This window comes from Python bivittatus, unplaced genomic scaffold (assembly GCF_059951505.1).
Source record: "Python bivittatus isolate LINGU-HERP-01145 unplaced genomic scaffold, Pbiv_v1 ctg000700_np1212, whole genome shotgun sequence".
NCBI classification, from domain to species: domain Eukaryota; kingdom Metazoa; phylum Chordata; class Lepidosauria; order Squamata; family Pythonidae; genus Python; species Python bivittatus.
This window is the reverse complement of record NW_028277098.1, coordinates 55,759,770-55,780,184: the sequence shown is the minus strand read 5'-3', so window position 1 is coordinate 55,780,184 and position 20,415 is coordinate 55,759,770. Positions and strand designations below refer to the sequence as shown.

General features: G+C 39.8%; 1 long non-coding RNA gene across 1 annotated transcript; it reads right to left on the bottom strand.

The window, feature by feature from the left end:
• Positions 1-1,128: 1,128 nt before the first annotated feature.
• On the bottom strand, positions 1,129-13,976 carry LOC148214206 (uncharacterized). Its single transcript, XR_015798386.1, has 4 exons — positions 13,899-13,976; positions 13,384-13,541; positions 9,104-10,480; positions 1,129-3,262 (listed from the first exon to the last, which is right to left on the bottom strand). It is a non-coding gene; the product is annotated as an uncharacterized LOC148214206 (long non-coding RNA).
• Positions 13,977-20,415: the final 6,439 nt, after the last annotated feature.

Here is a 20,415-nt window from a genome sequence, read left to right as displayed (position 1 = left end):
CTCTCATCCCTTTCAACTGTTAAGTCAGGATATTTTCAAACATGAGTTTAATGGTCTTCTGAAAGAACAGTAAAGCTAAATTCAAAAGCAGTCCAAACAACAGCTGGGAGGAATAGGGGCAAGGGGGTTGCATCATGAAGCGGCAGAGAGGGATTGAGTTCTCTCCCCATCTTCGCCTTGTGCATGCACACACACACACACACACACACACAACTGCCACTGCTGATCCAGTTCCCCAGGCTGGATATCAGCTCAAAGATCTAGTGGGTACAGGAAAGAGCTCAGTCTGAAAGATTCCAGTTCTTCCACTGTCAAAAGGAAAATGACCCTGGACACCAATGTCCAGAGACCAGAAAGGAGGAGACATGTCTGCAGCACTCTAAATTGGCCAATAAATTCTGGCTAATTCTACCCCCTAAGGGCCACCCAGCTGGGGCACTAACCAGATGCCTGGTGGAAAGCATCAGATTGCACCCCTGGTAAAATTGCCATGGCTTGTCATTTGCTTAAGCAAAATGCTACTCTAACACCAGAATTGTTAAGGATGACTTAAGGCTGCTTCAGGTATGGTCTGGGGATGAAATGAAGATGACATCATGAGCATGTGGCAGATAAAAGGGGTTGCCAAGGCATGGTTGCACTGTGGTTTGGTGCAAGTCAGGAAATACCCTTAGAATCTGCAGGATCCTCATCTAGACCTTTTTTCTGATGCAACTCAAAAGAGAGCTGAAACGCTAGATTATCAGCTGTTGCAAAGAATAGACTCCCTATTGGAGGCAAAGAGGGATACCCATGTTTTCTCCTTGCTGGCCTGAGCCAACAGGACTGATAAGAATATTGTGTGACAATATTTATTTATCTATTTGTGTTCAAAGTCAAATGCTGTGCTGAATTTTAATGGCATTTAATTTTGATGCACAAATTGCCAATTTGAGTGTTGTGTGAATTTTTCTTTTCTATACTCACATACACAAACACGCACACATGTGCACACACATATTATTCTTGTCTTCTGTGTTCTTTTCTGTTTTCACACCTATTTGTTTTCCAGCCAATCGGGGAACACATAGTAAATGTTATGATGACAGAGACCCATGTAGCCAATCAATTTCAGTGAGATGACAACATTTATGAAAATCCATAGTGCTGTTTTGTCCATACATTTGCCCTGGCCTAGCTTTGTTGGTATATATAGACTGATGCAGATAAACTATCTAGATTGTTTTTAATTCAGAAAGCCTCCATTTTTATTTTTACACTCTTCATATTTCAAAAGATATGGGAAAGTTTGTGAAATTCATATGATTTATATTTTCATAAATGGACGCAATTAAATTCAACTTTCCCTTCAAGAGATTAGAGTTTTCATTCCGTTTGCAGACTGTTACCTTTTAAAAAGATCAGTGTATCTCAGAATGAGGCCCACATACCTTATATAGAACATCTTTCCCCACTGAAGTTTTATCTGTTCTCAGAAGAACTCAGACTACATGTTTTGTGGGGTTGAGTCTGCTGATAGGATGAAAGCACTCTATGTTTAGTTGTTTCAAGAGGCTGTATTTCTGAATTAAGAATGACAGAATAGCCTGGTCACACTTGATGCAAATGAATAACATGCTTCTAGTACAGACATGGTCAAAAGTGTGGCTCATACAGAAATACAGTAGGCAGCTTTCTGTCTGAGAGCGTCCTTGGTCTCATGAGATATGTTGTGCAATCTGGGATAGTGAATATCAGAAGTCTCTGATATCCAGATCAAATTCAGCATTCCCCAGTATGATGTCCTCCAGTGGTATGAACTACAATCCCCCCTCATCCCCAATTAGTGTGATGAGAGTTGTGGTCCAACACCTCTGAAAGGTATTCTCTCTCCAGAAAGTCCTTTCAGTAGTCTACTGTAAGAAGGAATAATGATGCCAGAAAACATCATGACTATCATCATCACCCTCATCATGGAAAATGAATGTACTTCCTCATCACAGAAAACAAAGCACTTTCAAATCCTGTTTCAAAGCTGGTGATTCTTAGATCAGTTAATCCATCTAAATCACACAATGAAGCCATGTGTCCCCACACATCCTCCCCTCTAAGACTGCCTGCAAGTCAGCATGGCACCATATATTTATTTAACCACTGGAGCTGTGAAATGTATAAAGTTAACACCCATGTTGAAACCCTCAGACGCTGAATTTTACTAACACAGTGCCTAACAGAGAGTAGAGTGATGTTTAGGAAGGAGTACGAGCTGGCTGAGAACAAAGACACGTCTTTCTATGTGATCCAGGGCATTCACCAAGCGGCCCTCAGTTCCTCAGTGCATCTGCAGGAGCACAGAGCACAGTTCAGTCCTTTATGTGCGCCCCAGACTAAACACTCCCACTGGCCTTTATGGACGTAACTCAACCTCTCCAGACTCAATGGGCGACTGGCTACATTTTGTCTTTGGAAAATTCTTGGAGCCAGGAAAGGGAGGAGCTAGGAATGTGGCTGCCAGAGAGGAGCCAGTGGGTGGGAGATGATTTCAGCAATTACTTAGTTAGAAGGGCAGGACTGCTAAAGCAATCAGGGCTAGGTTTGGAGGGCAACTTGGAGCCATGTTTAGAACCTCCAGATAAGGGATGGTCTTCTAGATGGGCTAAGCTACAATTCTCAGTTATTTACCCAGCAGTATCAATATTGAGGACTCCTGGAGATAGTAGTTCACCAACATCTGAAGGGCACAACTCCCTCAGCCCTGCATTAGCTTCTGCAGGATAACACAAGAGCCTGGAACTTTCACACATACTATCTGGGCTGTTCCCTGCACTTATATAGAATTATGGCACAAACATGCCCCACCAACACTTTTTTCTTTTTGCTATGTTGCCATAAAGTTGCCTTCATCTTACACCCAAGCCAGGCTTATGTTATCCTTAGCCATGCCAGTGTTAAAGTCATACTTTCCCCTTATTCTAAGGTCATCGAACAGTAGCCTCAAAGTATGTATAATCCGATGGGGACAAAAATTAGACTTGATTCAATTTAAGCCTAAATAAAATAATATATATAATTCCATTTTCCTTCGGTTATTAATAATTTTCCCTTTCTATTACATTAAAAATGCAGTTCAATGCCAACTTTTGGAGAAGCTCAGAAAGTTGCACCCAAGTCTTTTGGGAATCACAAGGCTTGCATTTTTCCTTGGACCTAGCAGGCTGATTCAGTGATCAAGCTTCATTACCGCTTCTTGTTTATACTTCCCCAACAGTTCCAGTAAATGTTTCTGTGAAAAAAGAACAAGAGAAATTGAAATTTGGGCCAGAGACTGAGAACTCCTGAGAGAGAAATCCAAGAGAGCTTAATATGGGCTTTGTAGCACTGAAGATCTAATGCAGGAAGAATGAGTTTTGGGACTGTGTTAGGGTTCTTATACTTAACCTGTATATTGGTAAGCACAGATATGACAGAATACTTTAAGTTTCCAATGAAGTCCTTCCATAGGAAATCAAATCTGGGTCAGTGAACTTATCACTTGGAACTGCTAATCACTTTCAAGCTTGATGAGAAATAGAAAGAGTAGAACAGAACCTTGGGGTGCTCAATGAATCTTGTCCCTTTGCAAGTAGAAGCTGAATTTGGGAAAAAATACTATTTTGAAAAGGATATGGAACAATGCATACATATTTGCCCAACTGAACATAGTGAGGTTATCTTTTCAAGGAATCTTGCCCAGGATCAGGCTATGTGTAAAAATATTCAAAATGCACAAAAAGCAACTTATCTTGGAACAAGGCTGCTGCTAAGAGCCCACTGTTTTCAAGCTACTACCACTGGGCCACAACATATGGTTGTAATGCAGACACTTGCCACTCATTGGAGGACTATCAATGCTGCCCTTCTTGTGTTTACCTTGTTCCTCCTCTGCTAGTAACAATACAGAAAAAAAGTAGAGGAACAGAAAGGTTGTTTAAAGATTTTGGAGAGGCACCCCAAAATAGCTTTGACCTGGACTTATGATGAAGTCATTACAGAATAATTTGTCTTGTTCAGCCCAAGCACCAGAATGAATTGGTGAAATGTTAAAGTGTTAAGAATTGGTTTTCTAGCTGCCAGGACATAGTATATAGGGTAGAACAGCATTTAAAAATGATGTTTCCTTGCTCTCTTTCTTCTGAAGTAATGGATTCCATTTTACCACTTCACAGGACTTCCAAAATTTTGTTGCATCAACAAGAAATCAAGTCAGCTTGTTTTATTTCCAAATGCATTTCAAGATGGAGCTTTTCAGTGATAGCTACTTTAGGGTCAAACCGTTTGAAGGACAGTTTTTGAATAAGCACATCCTTTAAGATCAGCTCATCTGATCTTCTTGCAGGGGCTGCTGCCTTCTGAAGTGAAGTTTGAACAATGTCTGGGAAGGGCTTTCTGTGGCAGCATCTTATATTTGGAACAACCTGCATCAGAGGTGCATAATTCAGGGCCCCAGGATTGCAATTTTGCCTGCAGACTTGGTGTAGCCCAGATCAGCAAAAGTGGCCACCAAGCTTTAACTTTTAAAGTTATAACAGAGAAAATATATTAAATGCCAGACTGGAAAATAATTGCATTTCTGTAACTATATTTAATTTTAACTAGATGTAAATATGAAAGCAAATTTAGATTTTTGTCCTGGACCCATTTACTGTGTTATGGAGTGTGACTCCAATCAAAAGCCATGTGCAGCCCCTAAGAATAGAAAAGATGTGTACTCCTGGCTTAGATTATCTTCCTCTTTATTTCCTCTTCTGCCAGCATTTGAAGGTTTTCTTCATCAAAATATATGCAGTTTTCTGTAATTGGAATCTACTCTTGCCTCTGTTTTCTTTTAATTATAAGATGTGGTGTTAGTCCTTAATAATTGTTATTTTATTTATTGGAATACATTTTTAACACCTTGTTACTTGTTTTTGGCATCTCTGTTCAAAGGAGACATGCAGGATATAATTTTTTGCTGTACATAAACAAATAAAATCAAGCCAACTGTTTAAAATTGTATTTGAAAGGATCATAGAAATGAATTGGATTCTTCTGGCCAAGCTAATGGTTACCTTACAAATGGAAAGACACAAAAACAATACTCTGCATGTTCTAACTATTTTCTCTTTCTACAAACAGTGTTACTAGAAGAAAGAAAGTTATAGTAGATCTTTGAAAAGGTCTTGCCTCACATCTCCGAGCTCTCTCTGTTACAAAAAAGAAAAAAAGAGGGAACGTCTAGTATCATCTGGATTGAGCATCATACTGCACCTACTCAAACATTCCAGAGAAAGAATATTCAAAATGGAGGGGCGTGCATGTGTGTGTGTGTGTTATGTCTGAGATAGGAAAGAAAAAAACCTGTTCACACTCTAGCTATGTTGCTATGTTAGCAGTGACCTTAGTGCAGCTAGTGAAATCAAATAATGCTTCTCCACCCATCTTGGGGCCCATTAGATGTATGTAACTGACCCAACCTACAATACTCCCACATGGGAGACAGGAGAGTAATAGCTGTAATGCTTCATGTGAGAAGTCGTTTGGGCTACATCCAACTCTGACCTCTGTCTCTCTTATTTTTTTCGGACACAGACACCTGGCACAGGAGTTATGTTGGAAGTTAGTTTCCCAGAACAGGAATGCCAAATACATCATCAACTACCTGCTCCGTAACACCAAGCCTGAGAAGCACAAAGCAAGGAGTTCATTAACCTTTGGGAAAAGTAGGGGGGGAAAAGCACCAGTTAACTTCCAGTGGGTATAAGAGGAGACTGCAATATTATGTTTACAGAGGGCGGTTGACTGCTTTAAATCCTCCATTCTAGTATGCAATGAAAATTCTTATCTCTCCTTGCTGTGTGAAATGCCTGGGTAGCTTCTACTGAATTCAAACCAGCAGCTCATTAGCTTGATGGCTCTCTCTTCAGTCCCAGAAGAATGAGATGGGAGCCATTATACTCCTATTCCAGAATCAAAAGAATGGCTACCAATCCCCAGGGCCCCACTGAGCAGTTAGCCAACACCTTGCTCCACAGTCTATACCAGGTGGTTAGCTAGATGATCCAGCTAGTTCAGACCATAGAACCCACCCAAACTAGGCCTTCTCCTAGCCACAGGCCCTGCACATCCTGCCACCAGAGCCTACAATTTGGCCTTGGTGCCTGCTTCCTTGTTAGATAGGTATGATGGAAAGCCAAGCAAACGTCTCCCTTCCTTGCTCAAAGCAAACTGTATATACTTCTAAGACCAGATGAGTTCCTCACTGCTTCAGCTCTGGTGCAGGAATATGCTGCAGAGTTCCAACTGCAGGCACAGGATGTGGGCTGGAATAAGAAAGGTTTAATTGACCAGTTCAAGGAGGGCCTGTCTGATGAAATATGTAGTGAGCTATAATCTGTCTGGGCATACAGTAGATAGAAGGAGGGGCTGTGGGTGAGTGTAGGCAGGAAGGGAAGACACCATTTCTTGCTTTTCTTATTTCCTCCCTTCCTTTCTTCTACAGATTGGAATCCTTAACATTTGTTAAAATCGTGCATCTGGGGGCCAGCAGAACTGTACTTACTGCTTATACTGTGGAGTATCTGACCATTTCACATGATGGTGACTGTCAACCTTTTAATCCAGCCATCTAGCTTTGCCTTAACAAATCACAGGCATAGAGGTGTTCCATACCTGTATCTTGACAGGGGATATCTGAATATAGGTCTAGTGGATGCCTGAAAGAAGATGATATCCCTGGCTCATCATCCCCATCAGATATGTAAACTGAGGGGATGGACACCACCTTGAACTAATATCTTTACTGCTATGTTAACTTTAGCCTCCCTATTCCAAAAGAAGCACCTCCTTCAGGAACTGCTGGGCCACCCCAAGCATTCCTATGAGTGTTCTGTCATTGCCAGAAAGCAACCCTACACAACTAAGAATCTAGATGCCATATTTATCGGACCATCACCATTGGTGGCACAATTCCATCTGGAAGCTTTTTTTTTAAATGGAAAATCCCAGAAACTGCAAAAATACGATGGTGCCTAAAAGTTGTAGCACTTCTCCCTCCCTTTCTAAGGATGTGTGTTCATCTGACTAAACCATCCTTGACTGTCAGTAGGTGAATTCCCACATCCAGGTAATGTTAACATGAAGGAAGACCCTGAGCTTTAGAAGGATGGACTAGCCAGACAAGGTATTGGCTATTTATAAACAACCAGTTCAAAATATTCCCCTGCCAACTTAAGTGGATAATACATTTGGTTAGCCAACCACAGAACACACAAGATGACAAGAGAAGGAATCAGGACAGTGACTACTATGCTGGCATAGCATGATAGGTTTCCATTCACTCCTGTGGAAAAGCTCTTAGTTTCTTTCAGATAGTTTGAAGAGGATAAAGTTAGGTTAGGAAAGTTAGCTGTGCATGCTGCTCTGAGCACTTTGGAAGAAGGACATAGCAAATGGATAAATTATAGTAGCTCCAGGCCTGCTCAAATAATTTGTTTAAATCTATTTTATTCTTCTTATGTTTATCTTTTGGTTGTATATACTCATTGTCCACTACATTTATTTGTCATTTTAATGTTATTGATATGGTTCTGTGAACAGTTTAGTCTCACTTTGATTCACAACCTTAGAATCCTCTGAATGAGGAATCATGAAGAGGGGCTTCAATAAAAGAATCAATAAGTGAGGCCTCTGCTAGGGTTGGCTATGCCATAATAGGCAGATGGAGCCTGGATCAGGCAGGCCATGATACTGGAGGAACAGGGCAATTGCAAGGTGGATGCTCTGTGGCTTTCCTTGCATCACCTTCAGTAGTTCTTTAACCAACCAGATGTGGTAGTCTAGGCTGTGCCCAGATGATTTTTTCCAGCTGGGAAGTGGAGAGACAGCGTCATGCCCATCAGATAATGTAATGTTATGTGGGAATGACCTTGGGAGGCAGGAGAATGAGAGGCAACCAAGGGAACAGTCAGATAAAAGGCAGCTTAGCCCGTATCAGGAATGTGAGTGGGGTAAGAGGCTCAGAAGAGACCCTCCCTAGTTTTGGGGCTATAACGGGGATGGGGGAGAGAACTACCTTCAGACTTGCAAGATTCTATTAATGTAACCTTACAATAAAATAGAATTATCTCATCTGATCGTGTTTCCTGTCTAGTCTACCTCATAAGGCTGACAGATAATGCATATGCACAGCCAAGAAAGACCACTGGGTTTGGTGGAACTCACTCATGTTTAGAGCTATAGTTTTGGCTTGTATTGTTATAGCCAAGTAACTGGCACAAAAAAACAGATCATTTTTTTAAAATGAGGCCCCTACTTTGCTACACAATGTCCTGAGCTAAGAAGCTTCTGTTCCGCAGAGCTGTGGTATCTTCAATTAGGAAATGTGGTCATATTTATTTCTTTGTATAAAATGTTTTGTTCCCACACTTCTACTGCCAACAGTCCCCAATCTTTTCTCCTCCAGATGTATTGAACCCCAATTTCCACCATCCCCAGCCAGAAGATCAAATGTTCAGTTCATTACATCTGATATGGGCTAGGTTGGGGAGGGCTGCTCAGAACAAATGATGTTGGACATTATTTATTTATTTAACATATATGGCTGCCCACTTGCCAAGCAACTCCATGTAACTTCTTTCAAAATAATTGACCGTTGGGAATCCGTTTACCACTATGCATTTAAACAAAGATGCTGGCAGGGACTGTTAGTTCAAAACAGTCTTTTGCTCTGTAAATCAGACAGTTTGTATGATCCAATATTGCACAACTGAAATTGTATTGAAGCCAGGAGCTTGGCACTGGCACCCATGTTGTTTTTTTATGATCTTTCTGATTGTAAAAAGAGCTTTTTCCTGTTGGGGTGCGTGCAAACACTCACACACACTTCAGCCTGGTTACTGTAGAAACAAAATTGGCACTGGGATGGAACACAGTCCCAAAGCTAATTATGGTAATTACAGCTTCACACCAGCTGCTCAGGAGGTCCAAGGACCTTCTGTAACTTATGTAGAAAAGCGGCTACTCTGGGGACTTTTGAATTCTGCCTGCTTGCCTGGTACAACCAGATTAAAAAAAGAGAGAGAGAGGAAAAGAAATGGGAGAACTGTACCTTGAAGCAATGTGAGTTTAGCCAAACTCACACTCCCAAACAATCTTCTCTTCTCTTCTCTTCTCTTCTCTTCTCTTCTCTTCTCTTCTCTTCTCTTCTCTTCTCTTCTCTTCTCTTCTCTTCTCTTCTCTTCTCTTCTCTTCTCTTCTCTTCTCGATTGCAGGTCCAGTGAAGTGGTGTGTAGGTGCTTTTAGTGTCAGATCAGGTCATGGCATTCAGGATTTTATTGTATGCTAAATTTATTCCTATTTTAGAGTTATTGAAAATTACTAGGCCTTCCCAAATATAACTGCATAAGAGATATACCTAGGTCTATGTCTTTTTAAAAATGGCCAAGTTTTTTGTGCTGCCACCTGCCAACATCTGGAGCTCTTCCATATGCGGGTGCAGTCTCCATTGAGGTCCAAGATGAGCCTTCTCCTTGGTTGCACGATGTGATAATGGGATGCTTACAACTGGTCTAATTGTTCAAATCCCTGTTCAAGTGATGTTCTAACTACCAATAAGGAAACAGCCATTTTAAGAAGTATTTGCCACTACAGAATTGGAAGTATGCTTTTGTTTCAAGAGGTGACTTGCACTTTTACTAGAGGGCCTGCTTGGTGTCCCTGCCTCCTATAATCATGCCATGATGGCAGGGCCCCAAATAAAGAATAATTGCTGTGTCAACCTAAGGAGATTGCAAGCAAAATAATTTTTGCCACACAAACTCAGACCCACCCTTCCTTCCTTCCTCCCCCCCTCCTGGAAGGAGAGACTTAATTTGAGGTATGAAATTAAAGAGATCGGACAACTGGTTTGCAAGCAAGCACTAATTGACTAATTGTTCTCTGTGCTCAGCTCTTGGTTAGGAAGGGCAAATTCTAATTGGTTGTTGGTTTTTGGTGGCTGCTATAGATATCCTCATGCGCACAGTTACTTGAGGCTTGTAAACAGTTGAAACACAACAGTTCTGACAGTATGTTAAAGAATCAGAAGCGTTAGAAGCCAAAATGGCTGGTGATCTGGAGTGTTTCTGGGGGAAACTTGATGTTTAAATATGATCCTTTCCTTTATTAAAACTTTAACTAATGGGTAAAATTCATCTGTTATCCAGCAAGTCTAAGATATTTGGTTTGGAATGCTAAGGTGCATCTCTAAATTAATCTCTTGTATTAAAAGAGCTATGCTACTGTGTAATGTCCCTGATGAGCTGATGCCTCTAAAACATCATTTTTCAGTGTACCAAATCAGAACAGTGGCCCATCTATCCTGGCATGGTCTACTTCAGCCTTCCCCAAATTGATGTCTCCAGGTATAAAGGAAACAATGTTGGCTAGCAATTTGGGTCCCTGTTGACCAACACATTTGGAGGGCACCAGGTTGTAGAAGCTGGATCTGCATGGACAAGCAGAGTATCAGGTGAGAAAGCCTACCCAGTTCTAGCAAACATGTACTCTACCTTTGAGTTACAATTCTTAGCAATGGAATCTGATCCACTGAACAACTCAAATTCCCAGATAGAAGTATTCTAATATTGGCCTGGGGGATTACACATAAAGCTAAGGTTTGTTTGTTTGTAGTTTAGTATAATGTGCAATCTGGGTCTCTATGGCTTATTTAGCAAAATATAATTTAAGGTTAGCATGATGTGTTAACCAAGCCACTGTGTTTGATAGGGCTGTGAGTAAAAGAAGGAAACAGGCTATACATGTTCCTGTGAAGCAAACTGATAACAGATGCCAGTGGGAGATTTCTGTTACTGCAGATAGGACTTGATTGTCTCGGATCAAATCCCTGTTCAGCCATGTTCTTGACCATCCATTATTTCTCAGCCTAGTCTACCTCACAGGATCACTGGGAAAATAAAGTGGTAAAGATCACAGATGTCTGTACTTTTAGGATGAAGAGTAGACAATAATGACATGAAACAAATACAATCTGTAGAAATTGCAGTTACAATAACTGTGCTGATCTTTAAGGTGATAGGAGACTGTTTCTATGGGAAGATTCCAAAATGGAGTCATATATCATAATTCGTATATCCAAAATGGAGTCATATATCAAAATGGAGCTATATCATAATTCTCTAGATTAGACATTTTAGATGAGCTTTCTCCCACAAAATGGATGAGGCACCAGATAAAGCAATGTTGAGGAAATGGTTCTTTTATCATATTAGATTTGGAAACATTATCTGGACCAATCTTACCAGCCTGATATCATTCAGATGACTACAACTCCCAGATTTCCCAGTGATATTAGCCCATTATATAGCCCAGTGACTGATAAGGGTTTGCATCTGATTATGAAACTTGCAAAATGGCAGAGGTAGGTAACCTTTCTGAGCTGACAGAGACACTTGGAAATTTTGAGAGCATATAATGTGTTCTTACAAAATGGCTACCATGGTAGGCATGCCCAGTCATAAAACACCTGTTTTCTAGAGGTCAACTCCTTTTGATCTCCCTATATGCTCCCTTCTAAACAAAGAACTGAGCTTCAGCCACCCACCATTTTCATTGTCTGAGGGTATCTATGTAAGTTGCAGAGATGTTGTAAATAAAGATGACTCTGAGTATTAGTGGTCTGAGGTTGTTTGGAGATTCTATCAGGGGGCACAGCTATTGTATACCTTTGACCGAAGATCGGTACATTCCTATCTGGGATGGTTGTCCTCTTCCACCAAGCATGCAGCTTCAGAAGGGGTGTACATGGAGCAGTTTAGGGAGGAAGGGGACTCCTGCCCAGCCTGCCAGATCAACTGAATCAACCCTGATGACCAACTTCCTTAGTGGTTTCTTTTTTTCTTTTTTCCTCAGCATGCCAGTTTACCATTTGTTTTTTTAAAAAACTATTATAAAAAGAATCTTTAAAGAATAAAAACAGGTGAGGCAGGCAACTTAGCAAGCACCAAGAGAGGTGGGCCTGCATATAGTATTGGAAGTCTGCTGGTGCAAGAGAAGTAGACATGATAACCCAGCAAATCCCTCTAAAGCAGCAGGAGAACTTTGTTAGCATGGTTCTCTTATTTTTGAAGATCTCTGGAGGAACTATGTACAATCACCATGAATTAGTGGGCACAATTTAACAAAAGTTAGTTGCAAGTACCATTCATTCAAATAAATAAGGTTTTCCAATATAAGCTAAATCCTGAGTAATCTTTGTTACACCTATAAAAATGAATGGCTAACCAAAATATAGGAGATATTACAGCTGTGAAAGCTAATAGCTTAGAAGTATTTTCAGATCAAACATAGAAGGGACAACAATGTTCTCAATATATAATGAGGGTTGTTGTTGTTTTTTTAGCAGTGAGAAGCTTCAACAGGGACTTGGTTTATGTATTTTTTTTTTACTTAATTTCATACTTAAATAACAGAATTTGCATGTGTATATTTATAATGCTAATGTGAAAATAAAGGGTAGCTTTCTAACAATAAGTTGGAAAATATTAAAAAGTTGTACATTAGTTATGAGTAAGTCCCATTTCATTGCTCTCACATTTTATGATTTTTTTTCTAAATCTTTGCTAATTTATAGCTTATACTTAGAATACCAGATTTTCAACCATTTGGGGCTTATACATCTCATTCTACAAGTGCTTATTTTTTCCCTGTAACGGGACCCACCTGCATATGACTGTGGGGTAGGACAGAGGAGATAAAGCAGTGGTGAGCAAACTGTAACTTGGGGCCATGTGCAGACCCTGAGCCACATTCTAGTAGCTCTGGGTACTATGATTGCTGAAAACTGCAGCACAATTTCTTTCCATTTTGAAGTGATAAATACACCAAAGCTACAGTACAGGTCCTACCACTGGCATAAAGTAATTAACAAACAAAGAAGCCAACTAAAGCTGCAGATAAAAACTTAGCTCTGTCCTCTTATGTTTTACCCTCCCCCAGTTAAATGTATTGGCAGAGACAGCAGCAATCTTTGTGGCCTGGAGAAATGTTGGTGGTTTGGACATCCCCATCAACCATGATGAAAGGCTGTGAAGAGCATGTGTAAACTATGAGTTACCTATTTGTGATAGAGATAGATAGATGATAGACAGACAGAGAGACAGATAGATGATAGACATTGACTGCCAGCTTCTTTCTTGAGCATCAGACCAGAATCTTTCCCAACCTTATCTGCTGATGCTAACATTTGTGCATGGGGGCTTCTGTATGTCACCATGAACTCTATCACTGAGTACAGTCTTTCCCCTGAGATTTTGAGTTTCTTTAATGCTCAGAGAGCAACAATTCTGTTGGATAGGACCAAGGGTGAAGAGAAAAGCACATAATAGATACCTTACTTTGAGGAATGCTGGGAATCTCAGAAGAGTAGACTGGAGGGCAGTCAGGCATTAGCTCTTCAGAAAGCCCACTCTTCCTCAGATGGTTCACCCTGGAGGTTAACTTATGGGGAAGGTAGCATGTCATATGTCTGATTCCTGTGATAACTGATCCTGAAAGGCAAGGATAAGGGGGAGAGAAGGTACTGCTTCAGAGTATTTCTCACATATCTCATTTGAGACTATTAGCTACTGGGCTAATATCAGTTTTCCTAGGCTAATTTAGACCAGCAGCGGCAGCAGTAGTAACAGCAGCCAAAGCTGCGAGAGAGATTTCTGCTGACTTGTGGATTTTTAAAAATAACTCTGCCTTTGTCAGCAGGTCAAAGTTGTTCCAGATTGAATAAGTGCAGAATTCAGGCCTCCCCCCAACTCCCGCTGGGTAATTTGCACAAGTCTGTCACTCTCTTCTACATCTGACAAATCATCTCAGTTAATGTCCCAAAGAAGAGAGATGGGTCATTAACTCACCAGAACTGCCAGCCTCTTGGGGTGATGGTGTGAAGGCTGCATTCCCAGCTTGGTACAGGCTAGGAAAGAGAGGAAAACCTGGTGTTAGTGACTTTCCCAAAACCTTAACAGCATGGATGCCAACCAGATGTAAAGGAACAGATTACCCAATAGACTGTACTTCTCCTTGCCAAATGAACTGAAATGACAAGAAAGTATTGTTTTGGACAACTGAACCTTTCTCAATCTCACTAGTTTTCAAAATTGAGAGGAAAAAAAATCAAGGTAACTTTATTCCTAGTCTAAGAACATGAGGACACAGCCCTATGTAAAACTTAGGAAGAATCTCAAATAGATACATTGGAAGGTAGACAATACATTAGTGATAAGAAAGCAATGGCAAACAAGGAGCACCAGGATTCAAACTTGACTTGAGACATTTTGACCTTAATAAAAACATATGCCATATATATTCATGAATAAGCCAAGAATTTTAGGTGCCAAAATGCACCCCCAAAATTGGGTTCAGCTAATGGGCTTATGGATGGGCTTATCCCCGAGTATATATGGTAATAGTTTTTTTAAAGTACTCATATATCCCATATTTATTCTCATATAAGACCGTCCATGGATAAGATGACCCTTGAATTTTTAACCAAAATATAATGAAAAATGGACAATCCATGGATTACCCACAGATAAACCAATTGTGAAAATTAAAACATACAAACATTGTGAGGGTCAGCTTAACTGTGGATGGGCTTATATGCAAATATATACAGTATTTTCCCTGCTTCTCAGTGATGACTTGAATGATGACTGAAAACTGTTTTTAAAAAATACAAACGGAATTTTAACTTTTCAGAAGCTAAAACCTAGAGCAAATCAGGAGGACTTTCAGTGCTGATGCTTCCTATTAAACCTGTTTCTGCAGCCAGTCACAAAACACTGACTTCTACTGTTACAAGGGGAATCAAATCATGATCACAGACTTTGGACTTCTCAAGTCAAGGACTTCTCTCCTTTTTGGATTTTCAGCACAAATCAGCACAACCCCTTAAAGTTCACAGTCATTCCTAGTTCCTAGCTTAGAACTGAGAGCTTGCTCTGAATTTAACTGTTGCGCCAGCTCCCTTTGAAATTGATGGTGGAAGAGTAAAAATTCATTATCTAAAATGATGTTTCTGCTTTAAATGTGACACAGGCTCCTTCCAAACTAAATTGTGATATGATTTTATATAAGTTAACCTCTCCTCTTCACTTTCCTAATTCCTAAAGAAGTGGAGATTAGGGAAGAAAGTTCCAGATAGCTTTTCATCAGGAATTATTTAATGAAGGAAATTTTCATGAAGTGAATCTATCAAGACATTTTTTATTGGAAAAGAAGTAAGACAAGATATAAAAGGCTTCATATGGAGAGATGGCCATGCAGGGAGCAGGATATCAAGAGATGGAGAATGCCTATTTCATGCTTGGAAGGGCCAAGGCATTTACTAGCCCCTTATTAAATGACTTAGAGAGCCAGTTTGATGTAGTGGTTAAGGCATCAGGCTAGAAACTGGGAGACCCTGTGTTCTAGATCTGCCTTAGGCATGAAGCCAACTGGATGACCTTGGGCCAGTCCCTCTCTCTCAGCCCTAGGAAGCAGGCAATGGCAAACCACTTCCAAAATATTGCCAAGAAAACTGCAGGGACTGGTCCAGGCAGTCACCAGGAATCAACACTGACTCGAAGGCACACACCCACAATGACTTAAAGTTGGACATTCAGATAGGGAATGGGCTTTAAAATCACACTCTCTTAATGGGTAAAAAGGTTTTGGACTCATTATGGGATCACTGTTTACAAAGAGTAAAAACCAAGTCCCTGGCAAATGAATTGAAAGTATAATTGTAACCCCCAGGCAGTTCTTTCTTAGAGTACTTCTAGGGGTTATTTATTCCAAGCTTTGGAGATCTTCAGCTGTATTAAAACTGGGATCCATCAGCTCAGGACTTTTGCTCCTGACAGACACTGCTATCAAGTACCCACTGTTTATTCCCAACCAACAGCTCTAGTCCAATGACTGCACTGCCTTGACATGGGCAGTTGCAAAGCATGAAAGATTCATTTTATGATCTAGAGAACAATCTTGTGTTTCTTTATCATTGTGACTAATGTCCGCAACCCACTTTTTTCTGGGGAATGGGAAGAAATTAAAGCGCATACACATTTGATAAATAAATAAATAAATAAATAAATCATACCTTCTGAGTTCATGAACTCTTGCCCTCTAATATATACTTGATGGACCTTTGGCTGATCTGTTTAGGTTATTTATTTCCCATTATTTATAGAATACTTTTCCACACATTTGTATCCAAAGCACTTTATATTTCAAATCAACAAAACTGATAAACTAAACTGCCAGTAATGAATCCACAAAATAGCACTAACAATCAAAAACCCCAAAACAAAGCAAGTTGTTTCAAGACCCTTAAAAATATTGAGACATTTTATTTCTTTACAGCTAAATTGTATGGATATTCAATTTACTAAAGGCAGTCCAATAAAGTTGGTATATCTCCTAGAGGCTTTTGGATTAATCCATAATTCTCTGGCCATTCACTTGGTCAGAGTGGCCATACACCATCAAGTACATTGCCTATGAGTTCTGATGTACAGAAGATCATCGGACAAAGTCACAAAGAAATGATTCCTTCCACTGTAGCAATATGCGAATGTGGGCCTGGGTCTAGGCCCTCACTCTTAATGACCAGTGCCTCAACAAATCTTTTGCAATGCTATAGGCAATGCTGCTAATATTCTTTCCATCTCTCAAGTTTCCTGATTTTGCGCTTTAAAATGCATTCCATATTGATCCAGACTATTTTGACTATTGCACTATTTGGGACACTAAGTGTACAGGCCTGTTCTCCCTCCACAATATTAGAATGCTATTATTTTTCCTGAAGTTTGCATTTTTTAAAACAGTAACACAAACATTCAAGGTTTGGAGAACAACTGTAACTCGAGGTCATTTTTTTCCTATATCAGGTTCTTTCACCAAGCCTTACAAGAAATTTCCAGAACTTATGAGCCTGAAGTAATTCATGCTGCCACTTTCTTGCATTTTACATACTTGGTAGGAGACTGCATCTACTTTTTGACACATGCTATGAACAATGCATCAGACCAAGAACTTGCAAATAATATACTGTTCCCTGTGAAGCAGAGGGAATGGATCCTTAGGGAGGAAGTAAACAACTTCACTTGATCTTTTCGCAAGCATGAATAAAACTCTGAAACTCAGGCAGGGTGGTCAGATGGGGGACTGGCTAGATAATTAATATCTCCTTCACTCTTCTTCAATTCCTACCTGATGAATTTTTCAGCATGTGAAAGCAAGGGGTTTTGCCTCTTATCAAGGCTAGTCAAATAATAAATGTTCCAAACAGCTTTTTTGTAAACACTTGTTAAAGGCAAGGGTTTTACCAAGTCACCTTAGCCTAACATGGCATGGATTCTGTTGCAGCTACACAACCGAAGAGAACCATTTCTGCATGTTTGCTAATGGAGGCCATGGCAGCTGTGCATTCAGGGGAACAGAAACAAATTCTTAAAGCATCGGCTGGGAAACCTCAGATTTAAACCTGGGCCACAAGGCCAAATGTGGAGGAGTATTCATTTGCCATCTCATTTTACTGCAGATCTCCCCAAATCCTTTCAATATGAACCATAAATAGTAGCACAGTCTTCCCTAGGGGGACATGAATATTTTCTTCATGAAAGATGTTGCCCTCGTCAACAAGCTGAAGTGGGTTCTTTGCTTTGTACCATTTCTCTTGTCTCATTTTCTTGAGAGTCTCTTTCCATTTCTTTTGCCCAGCTCAGCATAAAGAATGGAGGCTCATTTATCTCTGACTGTAGACCCTGCTCATCACCAGATTGTTATTTACCATCTAAGAGTACATTAATTCTACAGAGATGCAAGCAGGACAAGATGTTTCTTCTGCTATTGAAGTGGATAACTCAGTTAGGAAAAACGCTTTTTCCACAGGCAGCCATTGTGGGAAAGGAACATAGAATCAGTTCCACATGCCAACTGAAAGAAGGTGAAGTGCCTTCCTTCAGCAAGCACAGTAGAAGGAAAAGGTTAAATAGGTATATTGGTGTCCAAATGGCACACTCTGAAGCAAGATTTTTTAAAATACTGATGCTAGCCAAATGCATTAGCTCAGCATCACTTCACCCAGCAAGATACCTCAAACTATCAGTTTCACTCTTGACTATTGTTTGCTGTTCACTAGATGACCATAATAATTTCATTCTTTTTAGTTAATTGCTACTGGAGAATTGCTCTCATCTGCCATCATAATGATTCTTTTTACATTCTTGTTCACTTTGACCACATCTAAATTGCTTTGAAATGCTGATAGGCTGCGTTTTTCAAAATCCTGAGGAGATTCTTGGAAGGACAAGAGCTTCTAATTCATGGTAACATGTTTAGGAATACCTTTCCCTATGCAGCATCATTTCATGTCACGTTTGAGGCCTTTCCAGCACAAGCCGGATATCCTGGAATATTACATCTAGATAGTTACTTCATAATGAGGTTATTTTAATACTGTTGATCTTTTGAAAATATGACATTTCTGTTATTATAGTCTAAAAACTGTAAGCCTCTATCCATATTACTACAACCTGTTCTAATTTAGAAATCCTATAAAACTGAAATAGAGATTTTATGCATACAGAAACCCAAATTTTGGATGTGCTATAAATCTATGTATTATATTATTTTATTCTTTTTTATGTTTCCTTTTGTACTTGGTTTAGATATTTTCTACAAAGTGTCCAATACAAAAGAGAAAAAAAATCCATGTATTTAGTAATAGTTTAGAAATGTTTTCCAATCTGAATTAAATTTTGTGTCAGATTTACTTTTAAATTAGGAAGTTATTCTGGACATTGAAGCATACTCCCACAGCTTGGTTAGCCATCCTTTCCAATAAACGGCATAAAGTATCCTTGCAACAATGAACATGTACAAACCTAATTCAGTATTTTTTTTTTTTAATCCACACTCAGTCGTTACCAATTCTGCGGCAACTGCCTGGACGAGGCCCTGCAGTTTTCAAGGCAAGGTGTTTTGGAAGTGGTTTGCCATTGCTTCCTTCCTAGAGCAGAGCCCAGCTGGCAAGTGCAGGAGGCGGGGTTTCCGTTGCTCCACGCCTTTTTCGGGCGTGCGGGGCTAGGCGCCGCCAGCATTTTCCTCCCACTGGGGTGAGAGTACCCATTTATCTACTCACGTAAGTTTTCGAGCTGCTGGGGAGGAAGCAGGAGCTCACTCTGCTGCACGGAACTGGGCTCAAACCGCTGAAGTGTCGACCATTTCTGGCTGGCAACTTTCAGCATCATTAAGCCGCTGCGCCACCGTGTCCCCTTAATTCAGTATAGTAAAATTTAATAAAAAGTGTAGTTAAAATTGGAATTCATCTTTTAAGATTTAATCCTGGTATGGAACCAAAATCCTGATTCCAAAATTGTTAAGCTTTACAGCATTACCACCAGAAAGAATGATCTGACCTGCTCGTTACATTTCCAGCAATTTTTAGAGAATGGATTATCCATTTTAGCAATCAAGACTGGAGTAATGTACCAACAATAAATCATCTTATACCAAGTTTTTCTCAATATAAAATGCACGGTAAATTCAATATTCTTCTTCCATTTGAATTCCCATTTCTTCATATCAGTTACTGGATCTAAATTCTGCATCCATTTGACCAGTCCTTGACTTGTTGGATTTCTCAGTCATACTTCACCAGCAGTTTATAAATAAGGCCCAGAAGTTGTTCTGAGTTACATGTGATAATATTTTCAAATTCAGTCAAGTATTTCATTGTTCCCACTTATTTCTGCAATTCTTTTAACCCAGTGCTACTTATTTGAAGATACCAACATCAGTCAGGTAAAGAGAATACTTACTTTAGAAGGAATGGTCAACCCAAGTTTCCTTAAAGTCCCAGAGACCCTCAAAAATGCACTTGCTATTGCCTTAGTGAACAGGCCAGTATCCCTTGCTGGTTATAATCAAACAAAAGTCTAAAAAGATAGATGGTAGATCTCATCCAAGAATCAATGGTTATTTCAATAACTGAAATTCATTCACATAAAATAATAATCTACACCTCCCAAGCATGAGTGTCCCAAGAACTGTTACTATGCAAAAGCTTTGAAAATATATAAACTAGCTTTCCAGTAATGCTCAACACTAATACGCCCAGCTTCTTTCCAAATCAAACAAAGCCTAGTTCAGAAAATGCCCTTATCAGCACAGTCAGTCCAAAGTATTGATCATAGCTGGAGAAGACAAAGCTTGAATGGTGGTAAATGAAGTTGACACAGCTTCTGATGTGCACTGGTGATAGGGTGCATATAGCCATATAAATATTAATATGTGCTCACTCTATCTTTTGTTTCTTTGCTTACACATTGTAAACCTTCTGTAAATAATGCTATTTAAGAGAATGTTATTGTACTTATGTCCTGTTTG